Source organism: Pinus tabuliformis, chromosome 1_1 (assembly GCF_031772625.1).
Source record: "Pinus tabuliformis cultivar Carrire ecotype Pingquan chromosome 1_1, CPIR1, whole genome shotgun sequence".
Lineage (NCBI taxonomy): Eukaryota > Viridiplantae > Streptophyta > Pinopsida > Pinales > Pinaceae > Pinus > Pinus tabuliformis.
The window spans coordinates 585015847-585037233 of record NC_142297.1 but is presented as its reverse complement, the minus strand read 5'-3'; the positions used below and the strand labels follow the sequence as shown (position 1 = coordinate 585037233).

The 21387-nt window shown below is 35.0% G+C and overlaps 1 pseudogene; it reads right to left on the bottom strand.

Annotated features, from left to right (window-relative positions):
• Nucleotides 1–3979: 3979 nt before the first annotated feature.
• LOC149214598 (serine/threonine-protein kinase PEPKR2-like) overlaps nt 3980–21387 on the bottom strand; it is a 96284-nt pseudogene continuing 78876 nt past the window's right edge.

Here is a 21387-nt window from a genome sequence, read left to right as displayed (position 1 = left end):
GCGCCAACAGGGCAAATATTTGGTCATTCTTGTTATGTATGTCGATGTTTTGATCATCACTGGCAATCATGATGATCATATTGCACAGGTCAAAAAGGAGTTACATGCAGGTTTTAAGATGACAGATTTGGGATTACTTCACTACTATCTTGGAGTTGAAGTCTTCCAACGTCCACATCATATTTTCATTTCTCAGAGTAAGTATGCCGCAGAGGTTCTTCAGCGATTTGGCATGCAAGATTGCAAGCCCGTTCTCACCCCCATGGAGCAAAACTTGAAACTTTCAAAATTTGAAGGGGGGGAAAAGGTGGACAGTACAACTTACAGACAGTTGATTGGCAGCTTGATTTATTTGACAAATACTCGTCCTGATCTATCTTATGCAGTCAGTATTCTTTCACGTTTTATGCAGGAACCACGAGACAGCCACTGGAATGCAGCCAAAAGAGTTCTTCGATATATCCAAGGAACAAAAGATTTTGGTCTTCTTTACACAAAGACTAAAAATTTTGTACTTGGTGGATATTCTGATGCCGACTTTGCTGGGAGTATTGATGATCGAGCATCAACATCAGGTTATTTAATGAATATGGGGTCAACAGCAGTATCTTGGAGTTGTAAAAAACAAGCTACAGTGGCCACTTCTTCAGCAGAAGCAGAGTACATTTCAGCATGGGAAGCAGCATGTGAAATTGTTTGGTTGCGCCGAATTTGGCAGGACTTGGGCATTTCTCAGGGAGAAGCTACATCATTGTTCATTGACAGCCAGTCAGCCATCAAATTTGCCAAGAACCCAGTTTTTCATTCAAAGACAAAGCATGTGGACACCAAGTATCATCATATCAGGTCGCTCATTGCCAAAGATGTCCTCAAACCAGTTTATTGTCCTTCCGAAGATTAGATCTCCGACATTTTCACAAAACCGCTTGGCAGAATAAAATTTACTAAGTTCAGGGATGAACTTGGTATCTGTTGTAATGTATCTTTGGATCATAGGGGGGAATGTTAGATGATCCAAAAATACTTTATTATCATAGGTTATAAAATTGAAATAAAATAATTATTAATTTAAGAAATTAAATTAATAATTATTCTAGAATGATTAATTATTTTAGAGACAATTAGAATTAGTATATTGTTGTAACAAGATATGACTCTCCAAATGTGTCGTATCTTAGGCTCTATTATAGGAGATTAGTTAGCTAGTTGGTTTGAATAGCATTTATTGTAAATGGACACTTGTTATTTAATAAGTGCTCCATAATTCGAGGTAGTTAGGACATGGAGCTTATAAATAGCTCATTGCAAGAGTGTTTGGTTGTTCGGGTGTAAGCTCTTGCAAATCAATTATGTAATTGTTTTTTCTGATTAATAAAATTACGTGTCTGGGGACACTTCTGCCATTAAGCAGATTGTGTACCACTACATATCCTGTTCCACAGCAGTGTTCATCTAATCTAAAAAGCAGCTTGTGTACAACATTTTGAAAAACATGCCGACTGTTACTGACCGGCAGTGCTCATTAATTACTGATTTTACGGCCCAAAATACTTTGACATTTCAAGAGTGACTGATAACATGAGTCATGCCATACACCGACTGAAGTAAGCGTTGTGGCAGCTGCATTTTGAAGATTAAAATTGATCTGAACATGAAATGACTCCATTGTTTGTGCCAGCCTAATTTGCAACTTCCTATGGTGATCAGCAATTCTAATATCATTTTATGTACAGCTTCTAAAAGATTAGTTTGACTATCTGTATATATTGGGCTTCCCAATGAAGATGGAAAATGCAAGATATTAGAATTGCATTTTGTATAAAGCATAACAATATCTTCTATAACAATTTTTGGTGAAACACTGTTGTTTCAAACTAAATTGCTCTTGTTTGTGTTTTAAGTCCTCGTTTGAGGCAGACGATAGTACACTCTATGACGTGCATTGAGCATCCTAGAAAATTTGGAGGAAAAAAGAATTGCTCAGGACCAGATAATTAATAGAATCAAAGTCATTAATGAGACATTTGTCAATTTTCATGATACATCTAAGCTTTTGACATTTCTGTGTTGCCTTGCAATTGGAAATCATTGCAAATTTCAAACAGTTTAATATCTTATCCCTTGCATCTACAATTACTTGTTTACAATGAACAACCATTCTTTGGATTTAAAACCTTTGAAAAAATGTTCCTTTTTTTTATATAATAACTACAGTTTGCTAGGCCTCGTTGAAAATTTGAACTAGGGGCTCCATTTGTAAATGAGATAGCAACACTCATAATTAACGCTGAGTGAAACACCATCCCTGACAAAATTGTTTCTTTGAGATTATGTCCAGTGAACAAGTGTTTGTCGCATTTGTTCTCAAATTGTTTTTTGTCATTGGTTTGTAGCATAAATTAGAAAGCCACTAATGCCCTAAACTCTACATATACAATGCTTGTATCCTGCAAGTCTACACCCCGAAATTGGTAATTAAGTGTATAGGATTTAAACCAATAAATTGACCAACATTTGTGTTCCTTGTTGTTTAACTTGGTTAATTCATGTCTTACATTATTACCAAATTTGTGATATCTCTACAAGAAAGTAAACTAGCGAGTCAATTTAATCAATGTCAATTCATTGCTCACTAAGGGAATGTTTTTTTCACATCAAATGCCTACCTATGGAAAGAAAATTGCCCATGAGTAGCATTTCAGAATGTTCAACATTCATGCAAAAGATGAGTGTTATCTTCCATTTAAGGTCTGGTCTTAATGCAATCCCTAAATAATCATGATTATAAAGTTTTTATGATATAAATCTACATATATGTGGGTCAAAATATTAGACACATTGGTAATTAATAACATGGAATGCTATCATCAATTTCAATGTTGAACAGGGGTTTGTCGAATCTTATAAATTTTTGCATTAAGATGAATCACATCAGTTCCTCATTTTCCAAAGAAGTTAGATAAAAATGTCATAGTGCGCAATGAAGCAGTGTCAAGTTAGTGGTTCAAGTCATTAATTGACAAGAGGATGGATCATCTACAGCACAAAACACAAGAGGAAGGCATCAAAAGCATGGACAGCACCATGATTTCTTATGTAAAGGAGACAGAATGTGTTGGTTGGTATGGATATATTTTTTATTTGTGTACTTTATAAAACTACAAACTTGTATTTATGTAAGCATTGAAGGTTATAGAGTATGGACAGGATGCATAATGTATTGGTTGGTATGGATGTAAGGGTTTATTTGTGTACAAGGAGAAAAAAGAAACTATAGCCTCTAGAAGTGATTCATTATGTCCATCTAAACAAAGATATGATATGCAGATCCATGATGGAAAGATAATAAATTCACACAAGCATCCAATGTATCAAACATTGACACTTGAATATGCAATACCAAGCTTTCAAGTGGTATCAGACCTGGGCATGGGCAAGTTTGTAATCTTCTTCAAAAATACCAAATCAGGCTTCAATTCCAAATAAGGGGTTCAATTTGTGTCTTGTTTGCTTCATGTTTTTAGAACTCATGGAAAAGTTGGTTGTGCAGTTGGTAACAGAGTTCATAATTGAAGCATTAGAATAACTAAGAATGCACGTTTCAGGTTGACTTGGTTCAAAAGCAACAGGTTCAGAAAACTGCACGTCAAGATGTTATGAACCCAAGAGCTTCTTTCTTAAATATGAACACCGTAAATAATATTAGATTTGTTTTTATCATATAACAGATCTAACATTTGAGAATATATTTGAAGAACAATTTAGATTGATGTCCAAAACACTAATTCATTCCCAAATTGTGGTGTGTATACAGCATTGTTACAGCTTAGTCTGCATTATTAGACCAATTACGTGAGAAAATACAGAAACATTGCAGTAAAAAGAACCAACAATTCAATTTGTTGAACAATTACAGAGCCATGTGAATTAACTCGACATTCCATGTCAAAGTTCATATCTGTATATCCCAGTAACTCTGTTTGCTTTGGACGTGAGAGCAAATCCCCAGACAAAGATTCATCTTCTCCATGCTGTGTCAGAATTGAATTTATGAACTATGCTCTCCTATCCCTTGTACGTCGAGATAGTGAAGGCAGGGATTCTGACCATTCATCCTTGACAGGATAGGTATGTTTTTTCCTTTTTTTAATTGCTTGATCGCACCTTTATATTAGATTGTGTGTAAAACATGATCCAAGGGTGGCCTGCAGCAGCAACAAAAGATATGATCATAAAATTCATATGTGCATAATTGCATCTTAGCAAAAAATACAAGACACCGCATACAAAATATGTAATTCTTGGTAGTACAATAGTTTTACTTACTCAAAACTTCTTCTGGAGAAAGACTCTTTCCAGCATCCCTGGAAAGCATCCTTGATAAAAATTCCTTTGCTAGTCCTGAGATAGACTGCCATTTTTCAGAATAAAAATCCAATTGGACTTGTTTTATTGCCTCAAATATGGCTTCAACAGATTCCCCACGAAATGGTAATACACCTATCAACAGTGCATGTAGGAGGACACCAGCAGCCCACACATCAACCTTTTCTGAATAGGTCCCTGCCAAAACTTCAGGAACCACATACGCAGGGCTTCCCACAACACCTGATAAGTTTTGTCCTGTTAGAATAAATACAAGTGATGTTAATGAACTATAAGTCAACATAAATCCATGGTTATTTAATAATGATAATAATGCCCTTGTCTGGATGTCATAAAATTATGTGTTTACTAAAATGAGAGACAGGGTTGATTATAATGAAGCTCAGAAATAAATACATTTTGCAACCCACATGGACAAGCCAAAATCAGCTAGCTTCAGTTGTCCTGTACTAGTTTGAAGAATATTCTCAGGCTTTATATCTTGATGGATAATGCCCATCTCATGGCAGTACTTAATGACCATTATTAATTCTTTGATCAATTTAGCAGCCTGGTGCTTAGAGTAGCATCCATTCCTAGACATCTCATCGATCAGGCATCCACCAGAGCATAATTCCATCACAAGATGCAAAGATTCTGCATCTTCATACGCGGCTTGGAGTGTGACAACACTGGGATGGCCTGAAAGATGCTGCATAATCTCAACTTCCTTATGCACGTTTTCTTAAGTCTTTTTGGGCAGAGTCTTGTAGGCCAGCTTTTCTCCAGTAGCCTTGCTCTTGCATATTCTTACCAGACCAAATTTGCCTCGTCCCAATTCTAGGCCTAAAGAATAATCAGTTTCAAGCTTCCGCTTCCTGCCAGACCGAGTAGCATGATCAATGCAGCCAACCTTTCTCTTTAACCCTCGTCCTCGTGAATTAGGTAAACAACCCCTTCTTGGAGGAGGAGCAGTAGCAACTGCTGTAGGATGCAGATCCCAAGAACCCAATTCTTCATCCCTCACCTTTTCTTTCCTCCGCTTCCTCTCCTATTGGAAAGAAAAGTGTGTGGCCAATGATGTGGAAGATGCACCATCATCACATAGACGAGCTCTCTGTTCCAAAATGGCAAGATCTATTGCTGCTCCTTTTCGCTTCCTTCTTAATGAATCCATAGCCAAGGTCTCTAGGGTTTCTCGACCACAGAGGACGCGAAGAATGACTATTTGTCAAATAGGAGCTAGGGAAAACAAATCGATCTGCGGACACAAGAAAAAACCAATAAATAAAACAAGAACTACCACTCATACGATCTGAAATGCTCCTTCAAAACAAAAAGCACGAGAAAACAGAGAATCAAAACTACCTACGCTGTGTCAATATATGACAAGGTCATGATACCCTCCCGTTTTCTTCATAATGCGTAGTCATTTCTACACTAACGAATACCCTATTTTCTAATTCACAAAATACATCAAATACCCTTCTCAATATTCCACCGAAATTAATCCCAATATTCCACCGAAATTAATCCAGAAGAATTATAGCGCCCTCTTTTCAAATCCCATCCCCAACATTATACATCCTACTACTGCAAATATGCCCCAACCCTCCTTTCCACACAGAGACGCGAGAAAAAGAAAACCCTGAGCCCCAAAATTTAGGATTCGTTACATACCTCTGGCATTCTCTGTTGATCGCCTCAACTCCCGCTAGAATATCTGTGAGAAAACCTCAATTTCGCATCCGGTAAGTGCATAATTTTGGGTTGCAGAACTACAATGACCGATACAATTTGATAACCCTCGATGTTTGATGAGCCACTTTCGGACCATCAAATTCGCAATAGAAATAGTCGTTCGGCTCGGCTCCAAATAGCATTGCCAATGCTGTCGCCGAACACCCTGCAAAAATCTGAAATATTGTTAACATTAGTTGCTCCGTGAACCTGACGATTTTACATTACAGGGAATTTCGATTTCGCGGGTTTTACGCAAGCATTGGATCACAAACTGAGCTAGCATATGTTTCTCAGTCCAAGGTGATGCATCGTGTTGAAGCAACAGGGAAACAGTCGGGTGCATGTCTCAATCAGTTGTTAACAAAGTCAGAGGATTGTACCTGGGTGGCGCGCTACAGAGCGGAAGAATTGCAGAGCGGGAGGCGCCGAGTTCTAGAGGAAGGTGAGTGAGCATTACTCCGATCGCCATTCCTCAATTCGAATTTGAAATGGAAATAACATTTCCACGGCTGTAATTCCAGATCGGATCAGATCTGTCATGGGATGTCAGAATTTCCAGCTGCGATCGGATTTTCTGTAGGGGAATGTCAGGTTTCCCAAGGGAGGGGAGGGGAGGGTGGCGGATGATTTTCGGGGCAGCCGCCTGAAACCGAACCATTCCTCCACTCAGGTAGACTACTCCGTTAGTTTTTCGTTAGACTACTCCGTTAGTTTTTCGTTCACCTGCGCTGCTAACTCCTAGCCATTCGATCAGATGATCAGTTGTGAGCTATTGAAGGAATGCAGATCCCAAGCTTTGGTTGTCAAGTGGACAGAGCTAGCGCGGCTTCCAAATGCCTCCAATGAGTTAGGGTTTACAATGACCTGCTGTGGTGGCGGTTAGAGGGGCGGATTCCCCTTTTCCATGGTTGGTTATGCTCTTGGTGTTATAGTGGCAGCTATGAGGTTTGATCCTGGGTCTCCCATAGATTAGGCCTGGCACTTACCGATTCACCATGTAGTTAAAAATAAATAAATGAGTCAAGGTGTAATCAACCAACACCCTGATGGTCAAAATACTAAGTTTTTGATTGTTAGTTGTATTAATAACCTAGATTTGTAATATGGAAATGTTGTAAGTTATGTATTCGGGAAAGAATATTAAATGAAATAGCATGGTTGAACTTGTATGAGAAAGATAATAACCATCCCTCCTGCCCAAAATAACCTCAAATGATAATAACACGTCTAGCTATATATGTGTGTGTGAGATTTTTAAATTTTAAACTCACAAAAAAATTAAACATAAACCTATGTGTAAAAGTTCTACTTCTAATAATATATCCCTATATTGAACAAATCCAACTTACATTCAATTTTACCTATAAACAAGTGCTACATAGTAGCTAATCCTTGCCGCCTAATTTAAATGTAGCTAAATTAAAGTAAAAATAAGAAGTAATATAGCTAAATTAAAGTAAAAATAAGAAGTAAATTGAGTTTGTTCGAGGTTAAAGAGCAATTTGTTGTAGACAATATGTATTTTTTAATAAATATATATTTGGTGAATTAATTTGATTGAATAAGTTTATGATTTACAAAGAGATTAAATTATTTTTTTAATTATTTTATAAAATTCACAATTTTTCTGCATTCCATCAAATATACTCTTGTATGCTACAATAAGAAACACATATTTTTATGCACTCCATCAACAATATTCTTGTCAAAAATAATGTTGTAAATCATTGCTCTTGTATTAAATTGAACTTGGTATAAGATTGATTATATATTTTTCGTAAAATTTTAATTTACATGAATGTTACTCATTTAATTTTAAATAAATATATATGAGATGGAACTAGTAACTTTAAATAAAATATAAAATAAATTATGATAAAATAAAAATTTAAAAAGAAAAAGTTTATGTATTAAAAAAAATTATAATATCAAAATTATTAAAAGAAAATAATTTCTAAAAAACAATTATCTACTTTATCATTATAAATATTTTAAAATATTTAATTCATATATATAAATAAATAAATAAATAAAAATCACAATAAATTTTCAAAATAACTATATTATATAATTTCAAAATTATATTTTTGTTGTTATTGCGATAGACCAATTTGGTCTCAGTGGACGTTAAACATCATCATTATATAATACATTAATAATTAAATTAATTCAAAGCCAACCATTCGGTGCTTCCCTTCACGATAATTAAGTAAATTCAAAGCCAACAACTTGGTGCTTCCCTTCACGCAAACATATAAACTATTCTTTAAATTGGTCTGATAGGAATTGTTTAAATGGAGGTAAGTATGAGAATTGATTATTGTACATATTAAAAGTAAACAAGTTAGATATATATGAGAGGATTCATCTACAAAGGTTGAGGCGGAAGAATTGTTTGTATGGTCAAAAGTGGCTAGAATTTGGGTAAAAAAAATTCAAAAAATTTGATAGAGACAGTGTTTGAGTCATGTTCTTTTATGGTGGAAATGGATTCAGCACCATCAAAAACATTTAAGACACCTAAAATTATGAAATTTGACAACTTTTACTTGGATTTACAAAAATCTCTGCCATATTTTTTCAAAATGTAGCTAGAATTTCCATAACTTTAGACTACAGCTATATGAGATGGTAGTATTGGGCGACATGGTAGTAGCATAATCGTTGGACTATGGCTATGTGAGATGGTAGTATTGGGCGACATGGTGATATGAACTCCTATGACTCTGTGATACTACAAAGGGTGTGTCAATCGAGATATGAACCTATGAGCTCTTATTGATGCACAAGGTGTGTCAAATGAGGCATTTGCCAATAAAATGAACAAACAATTGTATGATAAAAAATTCAAATAAAATAATTAGCAAAAAATAAAAATTTAATTGGTTAAAGTTATACTTTGATTCATTGAAAAATATTTGATAATTTGACTAAATTAATATACAATGAACCTCATACCAATTGCCTAATACCTATCTAACAAAAATAAATAAATAATAAATATTATAACAACTTCCATACCATTATATTATTATATATAATGATTCTAACTTTCATACTAAATTATCCTTTTATATATTTCTATACTCACCATTTAATACAATCATACTAACTTAATCATTTTAATTCAAGTATTGAACAAATCCAACTTACTAGTGAAAAATATATATTTTTTATTTTACTAGTTAGACAAGGACCTAATTCATTTTTTCCACATCTATATATATATATATATATATATATATATATCTACTTTACTTGCTATACAATGATACAATTTCATGCACATCAAAAGATTAAAAAAAAAACAAAAATAATTGTTTCTCAACAAATTATTATAATAATCTATATTTATTTTAATTTGGATCTATTATTCATACAAAGATTAAAAAAAAAAAGACATAAATAATTGTTTTCAACAAATTATTATAAAAAAGGACAAATAATTATTTTTAACAAATTATTATAATAATATACATCTATTTTAATTTTGGATTTATTAAGGGTGGAAAAATATCAAATTTGAGATGCATGAAAAATACATCTAAGTTTAATTATTAATTATAATTAATTATATTATAATTATAATTATTAAATTTATTAAATTTTATTTTATTTTTATCTTATTTAATTAAGTCAAAATGTTTATAGAACAAGATATGGCAACATCTCTCTCATATTAAATTGGAGAAAGCCTTTATACATAATGAAAATTAATATATGTGTAAACCATTATACCATATAATTTATATAATTTTCTACGAAATTATTTTTTGCATGGAAAAAATAAAAAAATATTGAGAATATATAAAATTAAAATTAAAATATTAAAAAGGCACAATTTCATGGGATTTTTTGCAACAGGAGATACTTATCTTAGCATTTTAAATGTGAAGGTCTTTAATAATTATGAGTTTGATGGCCAACAAGAATTTTTATATTTTTGGTTTATTCTAAGTAATTTTTTATTTTTCTTTAATTATGAAAAGATGATTAGTGTTATGATTAAGTAGAAAAAATATATTTTTTATTTAAAGTTATTAATTATTTTAATTTTATAAAATAATTTGTATTTAGATTTTTTTTATAAGTAAATATTCAAAATCAAATAACAATGCAAAAAAAAAAATACCTATAATATTGATTCTTTTCATTTAAATATTTAATTTTTTATAACATGTAAAAATATATATATATGATAATGAAGTTGAAACAATATTATATTGAAGATGATAATATCATGAATATCAAACATCTTAAAATATCTGAATTCAAGCTTTTGTGATCTATATATTATGAATGTTAAGAGATCTTTTGTAAAAATTACATAAATAAATTTTTAGTCTACGTGTTTGGAACCATCTAGTATGGTTCATCATTAGGATAAGATGAAGAACCAAATCATGGCATTATATTAAATAGATGAAAAGAGATGTTTTCTAGCCATTAGAATATAACAACTAGTTTTGCTAATATTGTAGTCTTGAAAGCTGACAAAGGTGGAGTGACTGTCATAATGAACACTGATGATTATAATGAGAAAATGTTGGATCACCTGACCTATAGTGGTTGTTACATTAAATTAAAAAAGAATCCCATAAGAAAGATCTCTAGGATTGTAAATAACTTGATAAAATCTAGCAAAGAGCACAACAATAAAACCTAATTGAAACCAACCCCTACACACCTAGATTTATGGAGCCCCTAAAATTCACAAAGAAGGCATCCCAATAAGACCCATTGTCAACACCATTGGCGGTCCTACTTACCATCTCGTGAAACATCTAACTAAAAAGGTCAAACCCGTGGCAGGGAACACTAGTTCCTTTGTCAAAGATTCCAATCACTTCATCAATGAGATCAAACAAATAAAGCTAGACCAGCATGACATCTTAGTTAGCTTTGATGTAAAATCTCTATATACTAACATTCCCATAGATGAAGCCATGGAAGTCGTCCATAAAATCATTGACCCTGACACAGCTAAATTTGTAAAAATCTGTCTGAAATCTATCTTTTTCAGTTTTAAAGATGACATATATCAACATACTTGTGCTGTAGCTATGGGATCACCTTTATCTCTCATCATTGTCAATTTGTTCATGGAAGACTTTGAAGCCAAAGCCATTGAATCCTGCCCATTAAAAACTAACTTTGGAAAAGATTTGTTGATGATACTTATATTATTTGGCCTCATGGAAAAGAAAATTTAGATAATTTCCTGAAGCACCTCAACAATCAAGGATAATTTTAGGGGCGAATGTTCGCCCTTTCGCGAAATTAAGGGGTTTTAAATTTTTAGTGGGCGAATATTTTATATCATAGTACATTTTTAGAAATCACCTCAAATAGCCCACCTTATTTTAAGGGAGAGGCTAAAAAAGGTAAATTTAGCCCTTGAAATTAGGACTTACAACCTTCCATTGGCCCATTTTCAAGAATAGGTTTTATTTAAGTGAATCCATTAGCCCATTTTCAAGAATAGGTTTTATTTAAGTGAATCCTATGGGCCAAATACCATATTTATAAAAGAGGTATGGTAAATTAATAAAAATATAAATAAATGAGTGGTATGGTAAATAAATAAAACATTTTTTATATTTACTCCATAAGTCACCTTATATACATGTAACGGTGTAAACAAATAAAAATATAAGTAAAGTGGAGGTATGGTAAATAAATAAAACATATTTTTATACTTACTCAAAAGGTATGGTAAATAAATAAAAATATAAGTAAACTAGACGTATCGTAAATAAATAAAACCTTTTTTTATATTTAGTCCATAACCCTCGTTCTATTTATGAAGCCTCAAGAAAGAGGTTTTATTTAAGTGAATCCTATGGGCCAAATACCATATTTGTAAAAGAGGTATGGTAAATTAATAAAAATATAAATAAACTAGAGGTATGGTAAACAAATAAAACATTTTTTTATATTTACTCCATAAGTCACCTTATATTTAAGAACACTCAAAAAATGGGTTATATTTAGGTGAAACCTATGGCCAAAATACTATGGGACAAATACCATGGACTAGAATCTAGATTGTTATTAATATCATGCAAAAAACCATTATTAACCCTAATATTAGAATTAATAAAAATAAAAATGGCACATGGTATTGACCCATGGTATTCACCAAAATGGCACATGGTATTGACCCATGGTATTCACCTGGAATGCAGCCTATTTAAATGGGGGAATTAAACCAGCATGTAGCCTATGCTAAGATTTACTAGGACTTTACAAAGTTTTATTATTTAGTGAAAGACTCGCGAAGATCTTACAAGATTTTATAATTGAGTAAAATATTCGCCATTCCTGGTGAGAGATTCGCCAAAAAATTATATATACATATTATATTATTGATAAAATGGCCTTCCATTTTTCCTATATACCATGGAGATTCGCCCATTTATTATATTTATAGATTTAGGGGGGGTTCTTAAAATTTTCCCTGTCAACAATCAATCACATTCTATCAAGTTTACAATGAAAGTGGAAGAGAATGGAAGCCTTCCCTTTCTTGACATCCTTATCAAGAGAAACCAAGATGGCTCCATATCAACCAGGTCTATCGTAAGAAGGCCCACACGGAACATCCTTCATGCCCGTTCTCACCATCATCCTTCAAAAACTTGGGGTTCTCAACACGCTAGCAACCAGGGTTGTTCGCATTTTAGATGATGATCATTTTGAACAAGAGAAGGAACATCTCATGAGTATTTTAAAAAATAATGGATATAGACAACATCAAAGGATCAAAGCTTTCAAGAAGGCAGAGAATCATAAAAACAAACAACCAAGGGATGATTATGCGGGTAAAGTCCACCTCCCCTACATATTGGGCACCACTGATAAAATTACGAACATTCTAAAGAAAAATAATAAAAAAGCCACCTTCAAGCGTATGAACACCATTAGTCGCTTCCTAAAATCAATAAAAGATCTTATTGATCCTAAATGCCATAAAGGGGTTTATTTGGTTCCCTATTCTTGTGGCAAAACCTACATTGGTAAGACAGGTCAATCAATCTTAACTAGGATTCAAGAGCATGTCGTTGACTTTAAATATAATCGGTCTAAGACCTCAGCTTTAGCTGAGCACTCCAGCAAAACCAACATCATATTTATATTGAGAACTCCTATGTGGTGGCCAAGATTGATCATTGTCACCATAGAAAATTTAGAGAAGTTATCAAAATAGGAAAACATCCTAACAACCTTAATCGTGATGAAGGTTGGAAAATTAGTGATAATTGGATTCCCTCTCTAACCTCGTGATTCCACCTTCTCCTAACTGCTACCTACCCTCTTATCGATGAATTTGACCTTTCTAGATTTTCCTCATAATTCACCATCCCTAAAAATTATTAAAAATATTTTTACTAAACAAAATCATTAATATTATTAAAAAACAAAAACAAATACCAAAAATTAAAATTAATTCATTTTAATTTTAAAATTGGAGCTATAACTTTAATTCAATTTAAATCTCAATTCTAAAATTAATAATATTAATAATGAAATAATTTAAAGTTTATAAACATTAATACTTTATAAACTTTAGAAAATTTTCAAATTAAAATTAATTTAATTTAATTTTAAATTGGAACTAAAAGCTTTAATCCAATTTAATCTCAATTCCAAAATTAATAATTAAATAATAATATTTAATAATGAATTAAATAAAGTCTATATAACATTAATAATTTGAGAAAGAAAGAGGAAAAAATCAAACATTAAATTTAGTTTCCATCTCATAATTAAATTAATTTATTTACAAATAGATTAGTTCAATTTATAATGATTAATAAATATTAGGTATTATTATCATTCATTAAATTAATAGATTCAAACATCCTACTAAATATAAGTGACATTAAATAAAATCAGTAACAATTAATTTATGAATTAACTATAAATAATTTTTAATTATTAACAATCCTATAAAAGAAGAAAAGACTAGATACAAATTAAAATTATAACTATAACCATTAATAAAAATTAAAACTAAAACTAAACCTGAATCAAGTATCACTTGTCGAATCATTTTCCTTAAAAAAATTGGTCGGTTGCCATTCATTTCCATCTGAACCTTCACCTTTATTTATTTACACTATTGAGTCCTGACTTCTTCACTCATGGATCTATCCTCATGATGAGCCACGGAGGATGGTTTGAAACGTCGATTCCAAAAAATTGTATGCAATGACTCCGGAAGAAGACAACACTGCACATAATATAGATCGCAGAAGCCTCAAATCAATAGTTATCATTAATTAAGAAATAATTTTTTAAAAATAAAAAGTGTTTATTAATTAAGCTAGTTTTGATTAAAGAGTTATCATTAATTAATAAACAATTTTTTTATTAAAAAAAAATGTTTATTAATTAATGATAACTCTTTACTGGATGAACAATTTTATACCCAAGGAGGTTTGGAGGAGCTCTGCAACGTGTGCGAGGTTTGACGTTGGCGATAGAGTTTTGTAGTAGGGTTCCATGGTGGGACGCGTAGGGGGGAGCATTGCTCCCTCCTACAGTGAAGCAATCACAGAGGGAGGCAAGGAAGCAGGAGGAAAGCATTTCAAAAAATTGTTGGAAAAAACTTCAAAAGCAAGAGGCAAGGAGACAGTTGGAAGAAACGAATTCCAGGATCAAGAATGGAATAAATAGAACACAAGTAAAGAAAAGGAGAAGGGAGGCGGTAGCAAGAAAACGACTCCTACGAAAACTACAGAAGTCTGCAAACCCAAATCGAGCATCATTCACTGGGTCATATTAAGTGATCCAGCAATTCAAGCACACAGGGACCATATGAAAGAACATGCAATCATTTGCAAGTTCATGGGGTTATTACCAACAGAGAGGGCATTACATATCTGGATTAGGAGCCATTGGAAGCCAAAGGGAGAAATACATTTACATCTGGGTTCCAAGGGCTTTTCCACGGTGGTGTTCGTGAGCCTAGAGGACAAAGATAGAGTGTTTGAAGGGGGGCCTTACTTCTATGCTACGGCAGGACTCTATATGTGGCCATGGATGATGAATTTTGTTCTGGAACGTGAAACATTTACATCCATACCAGTTTGTAATAGACTATACTCATTACCTCTAGATTATTGGCAACCAGAATCTTTGAAAACCATAGGCAACAAACTGGGGCATTTTTTGAAGATATCAGAGGCAAAGCTAAAAGGTAAATATACCTCCTTTGCCCGAATATGTGTGGAAATGAATCTATCTGGAGCTCTTCCGGAAGCAACAATTTTAGAGGTATATGATGAAGAATGGGTGCAAATGGTGGACTATGAGCACATACCATTTAGATGCCGCAAATGTCATGAACATGGCCATCTCTTCAGAGACTGCCCAACAAACAATATGGAAGGCAATGGGAAAACCTCTTTGGATAGAGATCACGAGGGTTTCACCAAGGTTGGGGGCAAAGGGAAAGGGGGCAAACGGTCACACAAAAAGAAGAGTGAAGACAAACAAACAAGACGCAATAGTTTCAATATCCTAGAGGAAGTAGAGGAGGGCGTGGAGACAATCCAGGACAGGGAGAATGCATTTAAGGAGTAGGATATGGAAGCTGAAATGGAGGACATCCTAGTAAACAACCAGCAAGAGGAGAAGCTACAAAGCTGCATGGAGATCAGCAAGGACCATGAGATGACTCCAAGTGAGGCAAGAACAGAGGACCATGAACTACAAGAGATTCTAGACAGGGAAATCTAGATCTAGAACTATTTCTGGAACAAAGAAAGAACAAAGGAGTGGACTCCTTGCCAAAACAAGATTATGATCAAGTTCAACAACTCTTCTTATGGAGGGCACAATCGAAAGGAACTGGTGTCAAAAGAAACCATGAAAGCCAAGAGCAAAGTGGGATCAAAATGGTGGAGAACTCACAGGCACAATCTCCAAAGAACTCAAGAAGGAAAAGAGGAAGGAAAAGACAGAATGAACTGCTAAATGAATGTTGAAAACTACTGATTAACTCAAGTAAGATGAAAGATCTTACCAACTATTCCTTTACTAACCTTTCTTAATGAAGCTCAAAACCTGGAATATTAAAGGTATAGATAGTAGAAGGAAACAAAGGAATCTAAGTAACAGAATAAAAGAAGAAAAACCAAACATGGTCTTTATTTAGGAAACCAAATATTCAATGGAGAAAATAAGAGAAATTCATAATAAATGGTTAATCAAGTATGAGTATTTAGAGGTTAAGGAAAATAACTCGGCAGGTGGGATTCTTACACTGTGGGATCCACAAAAATTTGGAATCATATATGCCTCAGCATCGAGGAACTATCTATCTTTGGTGTGTAGTCATGTAGGTGATAAGGAGACATACATGATAACAAATGTTTATGGCCCTCAAAAGCAAGCAGATAAATTCAAGCTTCTTAGCTCCCTAAAAGGTCTAAGAGCATGACAACCCAATTTGCATTGGATAGTTGCAAGTGATTTCAATATGATAAGATCTCTTTCAGAAAAAAAAAAAGAAAAAAGGAGGCACTAGACAGCTAGGTAGAGACTCCAAGGCCTTCCAAAATTTCATCATGAACATGGGACTAGTGGACACCGAGACAATAAATGGAACCTTAACTTGGAACAAAAAAAGGGGAGGGGCTTCTCAAGTCGCTTCAAAACTTGATAGATTTATCATGGATCTCCTCCTCACAGGACCAACCATTACAGCATCTATTCTGCCTTTTGGAGGTTCGGATCATTGGCCAGTTCAGCTAGAAGCTACCTTTATGGGCACTCCCAGAAATAGGTCATTCAAATTCGAAAATGCTTGGCTCACACACCCCAAATTCACCAGTAACATCGACAAATGGTGGAAAGAGGATTTGAATATTCAGGGTACTAAAATGTATGTGCTCCAACAGAGACTGAAACATATTAAATCCAAACTTAAAGCTTGGAACGAAAGGAATTTGGCGATATAATCAAGGCTAGAATTGATACTGAGCAAAAACTCCAGGAAATCAATCAGATTAATATCACAGAGGGCTTCAATGAAGAGTGGCAAAAAGTAACTAACTCTTTGCAGGGAGAATGGGAGGATCGATGCTTACAAGAGGAAACATTCTGGAGACAGAAATCCATAATTCAATGGATCAAAGAGGGAGAAAGAAACACTAAGTTCTTCCACAAATCCACTATGGCTCACAGGGCACATAATAGAATCACAAAGATTAAGGATTCTCAGGGTATTGAGCTTGTCTCTCACAAGGACATGGAATCGAATCTAGTACAACACTTCTTTAATATTGCAAAGGAGCCAATGGAGGATAGATCTAGGTTCATTAATCAATTCACCTAGTATATTCCCAAGTTGGTCACCAGAGAGGATAACCACAATCTCAACAGGCCAGTCTTGGAAGAGGAGGTCAGTGAGGTGATCAAGGAAATGCAAAGTGGAAAAGCACTAGGCCCAGATGGATTCAATGTTGATTTCTTCAAAGCCTGCTAGGATACAGTCAAACAGGACATCCTTGAGGTTTTGGAAGATTTAAGAAAATACAAAAAGGTTCTGAAAGCACTGAATGCTTCCTCATAGCTTTAATCCCCAAAAAGGAAAATGCTATGACTCTGGATGGATTTAGACCCATAGCCTTATGTAATGTGGTGTATAAAATCATCTCCAAAGTGATAGCCAATAGACTCAAGCCCCTGCTACCTTCCCTAATCTCGGAAGAGCAAACAGGCTATGTGGAAGGAAGACAAATTCTCAACAACATCATCCAAGCACATGAGGTGGTACACTCTCTCAAAAGAAACAAGCAAGCAGGTATGATCATTTAATTGGACCTTGTGAAAGCCTATGACAAACTCAGCTGGTCTTATATCATAGATATTCTAAAAGCCTATGGATTTGACCAAAACTGGATAAAATGGGTTATGGCACTAGTCACCACAACCAGTTTTTCCATTTTTCTCAATGGAGCACCTTCAAATACCTTCACACCTTCCAGAGGGCTCAGACAAGGCGATCCACTCTCACCTTTCCTCTTTGTACTCATGATGGAAGGGCTAGGCCGGGCAATCAAAATGGCAAATATTGAAGGTCGAATTCGTGGGATCAAGCTCACCCCAGATGGAGAGGCTAACACTCATCAACAATTTGTGGATGATATTATGCTATAGGGCATACCCACAGTTAGGGAAGCAAGGGCAATCAAAGATATCATAAACGACTTTGCTATGGTAGTAGGTACAAAGGTAAGTCAAAACAAGTCCAAAGTTTTTTTCTTTAACACTAATATTGCTATACAGAGAAAAATTACCAGGATTCTTGGTTTTCAAAGGGAACAGTTTCCTTCCAAATATATTGGCATTCCTCTTACTGATAAACCTCTAAGCAAGAAAATATGGGAACCAATTTTAAATAAACTTCAGGACAAAATCAAAAAATGGACTTGCAGATCTTTAAACTTAACAGGGCGACTCGGGCCCACACAGGCGGTCTTGCAGGCTATCCCCATTTTCATGTTTGCAACTATCCCTACTCCTCAAGGTATTAAGAAACAAATAAGGAGCATTCAAAGGGACTTTCTATAACATAGAGGGGAAGAGAAGAAAAAGTGGGCTTTAGTTGCCTGGGACAAGCTCTGTAAGCCCAAAAGCCGTGGTGGCTTGGGGCTGCATGATTCAGAGACTCTCAGTAAAGTTTCGGGAGCTAAGCTTTGGTGGAAATGGATCAAGGAGTCGAGGGCCAAGCTTTGGAAACAAACGTATGCCAAGCATTGGTAGGAAAAGGATCATATTAGAATGTCAGGACAAATCAAAGGCTCACACATTTGGAACCTTGCTTGGGAAAACAAAAACATTGTTCAACAACACTGTTTTTGGGAAATCTGACCAGGGGACCGTGCTTGATTCTAGGATGACAGATGGCAATAGGAACCCATCCTGAACAGGATTGACCTGGCATCTCTCAAGAGAGACACATATAGCAAAGGTCTATTGTTGGTTAAAGATTTTTGGGACCAAGGAAGGAATAATGAAAAATGGAGGAAATGGAAGGGTCTAAGTTATAGTGTTGAGAGTCCTTTGAAGGCCATGGTTGATGCTCTTACCATGGACTTAGAGCATAGACTGATTCTGGTTTCCTCCTCACCTGACCAATTAAGATGGGGGAAGAATAATGAAGGTAAATTTAACCTCAAAGAGGCAAAACAGGAAATCACAGGATTTAACTTTGTAAACACTAATAAAGTTTGGAAGGATCTTTGGCAAGCTCCTCATTGGATGGAAATAAAGTTAGTCATTTGGCTTATGCATCAAAGAAAGATCCTAACTTTGGAAAATCTCCTAAAGAAAGGCTTCATTGGCCCTTCCAAATGTCAACTCTGTGGCTCACATGAGGAAACGATTGAACACCTTCTCAACCTCTGCCATTTTTCTGCTACAGTGTGGAACTGGGTGGCCTCAAGCTTTGGACAAACAGACAAGGACAGTCTAAGCATATCCAACACTTTGAAAAACTAGAGGAAGAACTTCTCAGAGAATGAGATCATGAACAAAGTGTGGGTGCTAGTACCAGGCTTTGTCATTTGTAATGTTTGGAAAGAACGTAATAGGCAGATCTTCAAAAATAAAGCTAGCGAGCCTCAACACATAATCAATCAAATTCTAAAACGGCTTAAAGAAACAATTAAATGCCTTTTGAGGTCCATGCCCACGGATCCTCCTCTACCTACGAGGAGATTCTTATTCTTAATTTGGGTCTACAATCCATCAATCCTCAAGGAATAAGGAAGGAAGTGAGAACAATAAACACAGGGGCCAGTAGCTGGCAACCCCCTCCATAGGGCTTCTTCAAAGTAAACATTGATGGAGCTTCTAAGGGCAATCCGGGGGAAGCTGGCTTTGGGGGTGCCATAAGAGATCCTTAGGGGCATACAAAATACATCTTCCATGATCACTTGGAAAAGGGTACCAATAATATGGCTGAACTTCTCGCATTAGATCAATGCTTGGAGATTCTAGTGGAGGAAAATTTACAGAATGTTATCATTGAAGTAGATTCGAAATTGATTATTAGAGTAGCCAAGAAGATTCACAATGGAACTTCGCCAGATAAAGTGTCGAAGCACTGGAAGCTGCTGCAGGTTTTTCACCGTATCCACTCTCACTTGAAGACCCTTAAAATGATCATATTTGTTCATGTTAGTGTAGGTTTTAACCCTATACAAAAATTACCTGCATACGAATTCTTAAACAAAGAAAATAAACAATGCGAGAGCATAACACATAAAACACATATGCACAGAGATTTTCCCCTGGATCCCAAAACCGGGACTACCAGCTTGATTTTTCATTATGTTCCTTTCAATCTTACAATACATATTTATACATGCCGAAGCATCCAATACCATGGACCGAAATCCATCGCGTCCAATACCATGGACCGAAAACCATCACGTCCAATACCATGGACAGAAAACCATCGCGTCCAAAACATGTGTGAAAATCATGCACAAAACCATAGGTGGGTCCGCCCAACCTAACATAGGGTCCAAAACCAAAATTTTCTGAGCGCTGCCCCGGACCCCATAAAGTGGGGTTACGGGTGCCCTTCAAACCCCCTATTAACTATGTGGAAAGAATATAACACAACCCAACAATCTCCCACTTTTTGTTTTCTTTCCACAGGGGGCCACAGGAGAGCTTAGTCATTTTTCCAGCCCTAAGATGCCCATTGCTTCTCTACACCAAGAGAACTTCTCAAAGCTCATAGATTTTGTCAATGCATCTGCAGTATTCTTCAAAGTGTCCACCTTTACCAGCAACACCTTTCTGTCTTCTATCATATCCCTCACAAAGTGATATTGAACATCAATGTGCTTTGCCTTTGAATGATAAGTAGGGTTCTTTGCCAAGAAAATTGCACTTTGGTTGTCACAGTCTATTCTTATAGCTCCCTGTACTAACCCCATACTTGAACAAAATCTCTGCAACCAAACTGCTTCCTTGCTTGCATGAGTGGCTGCCATGTATTCTGCCTCTGTAGTTGATAGTGCCACTACAGATTGTTTCTTACTCATCCAACTGACTGCACCTCCAAATAGGTTAAACACATACCCACTTGTAGATCTTCTCTGATCTAGATCTCCAGCCCAGTCTGCATCAACAAAGCCATGAATATACAACACTCTGTCCAATCCTGGTCTTCCTTGATAGCACAAACCATAATCACTAGTGCCATGAAAATACCTGAAAACCCGCTTCACTGCTGTCCAGTGCTCCTTC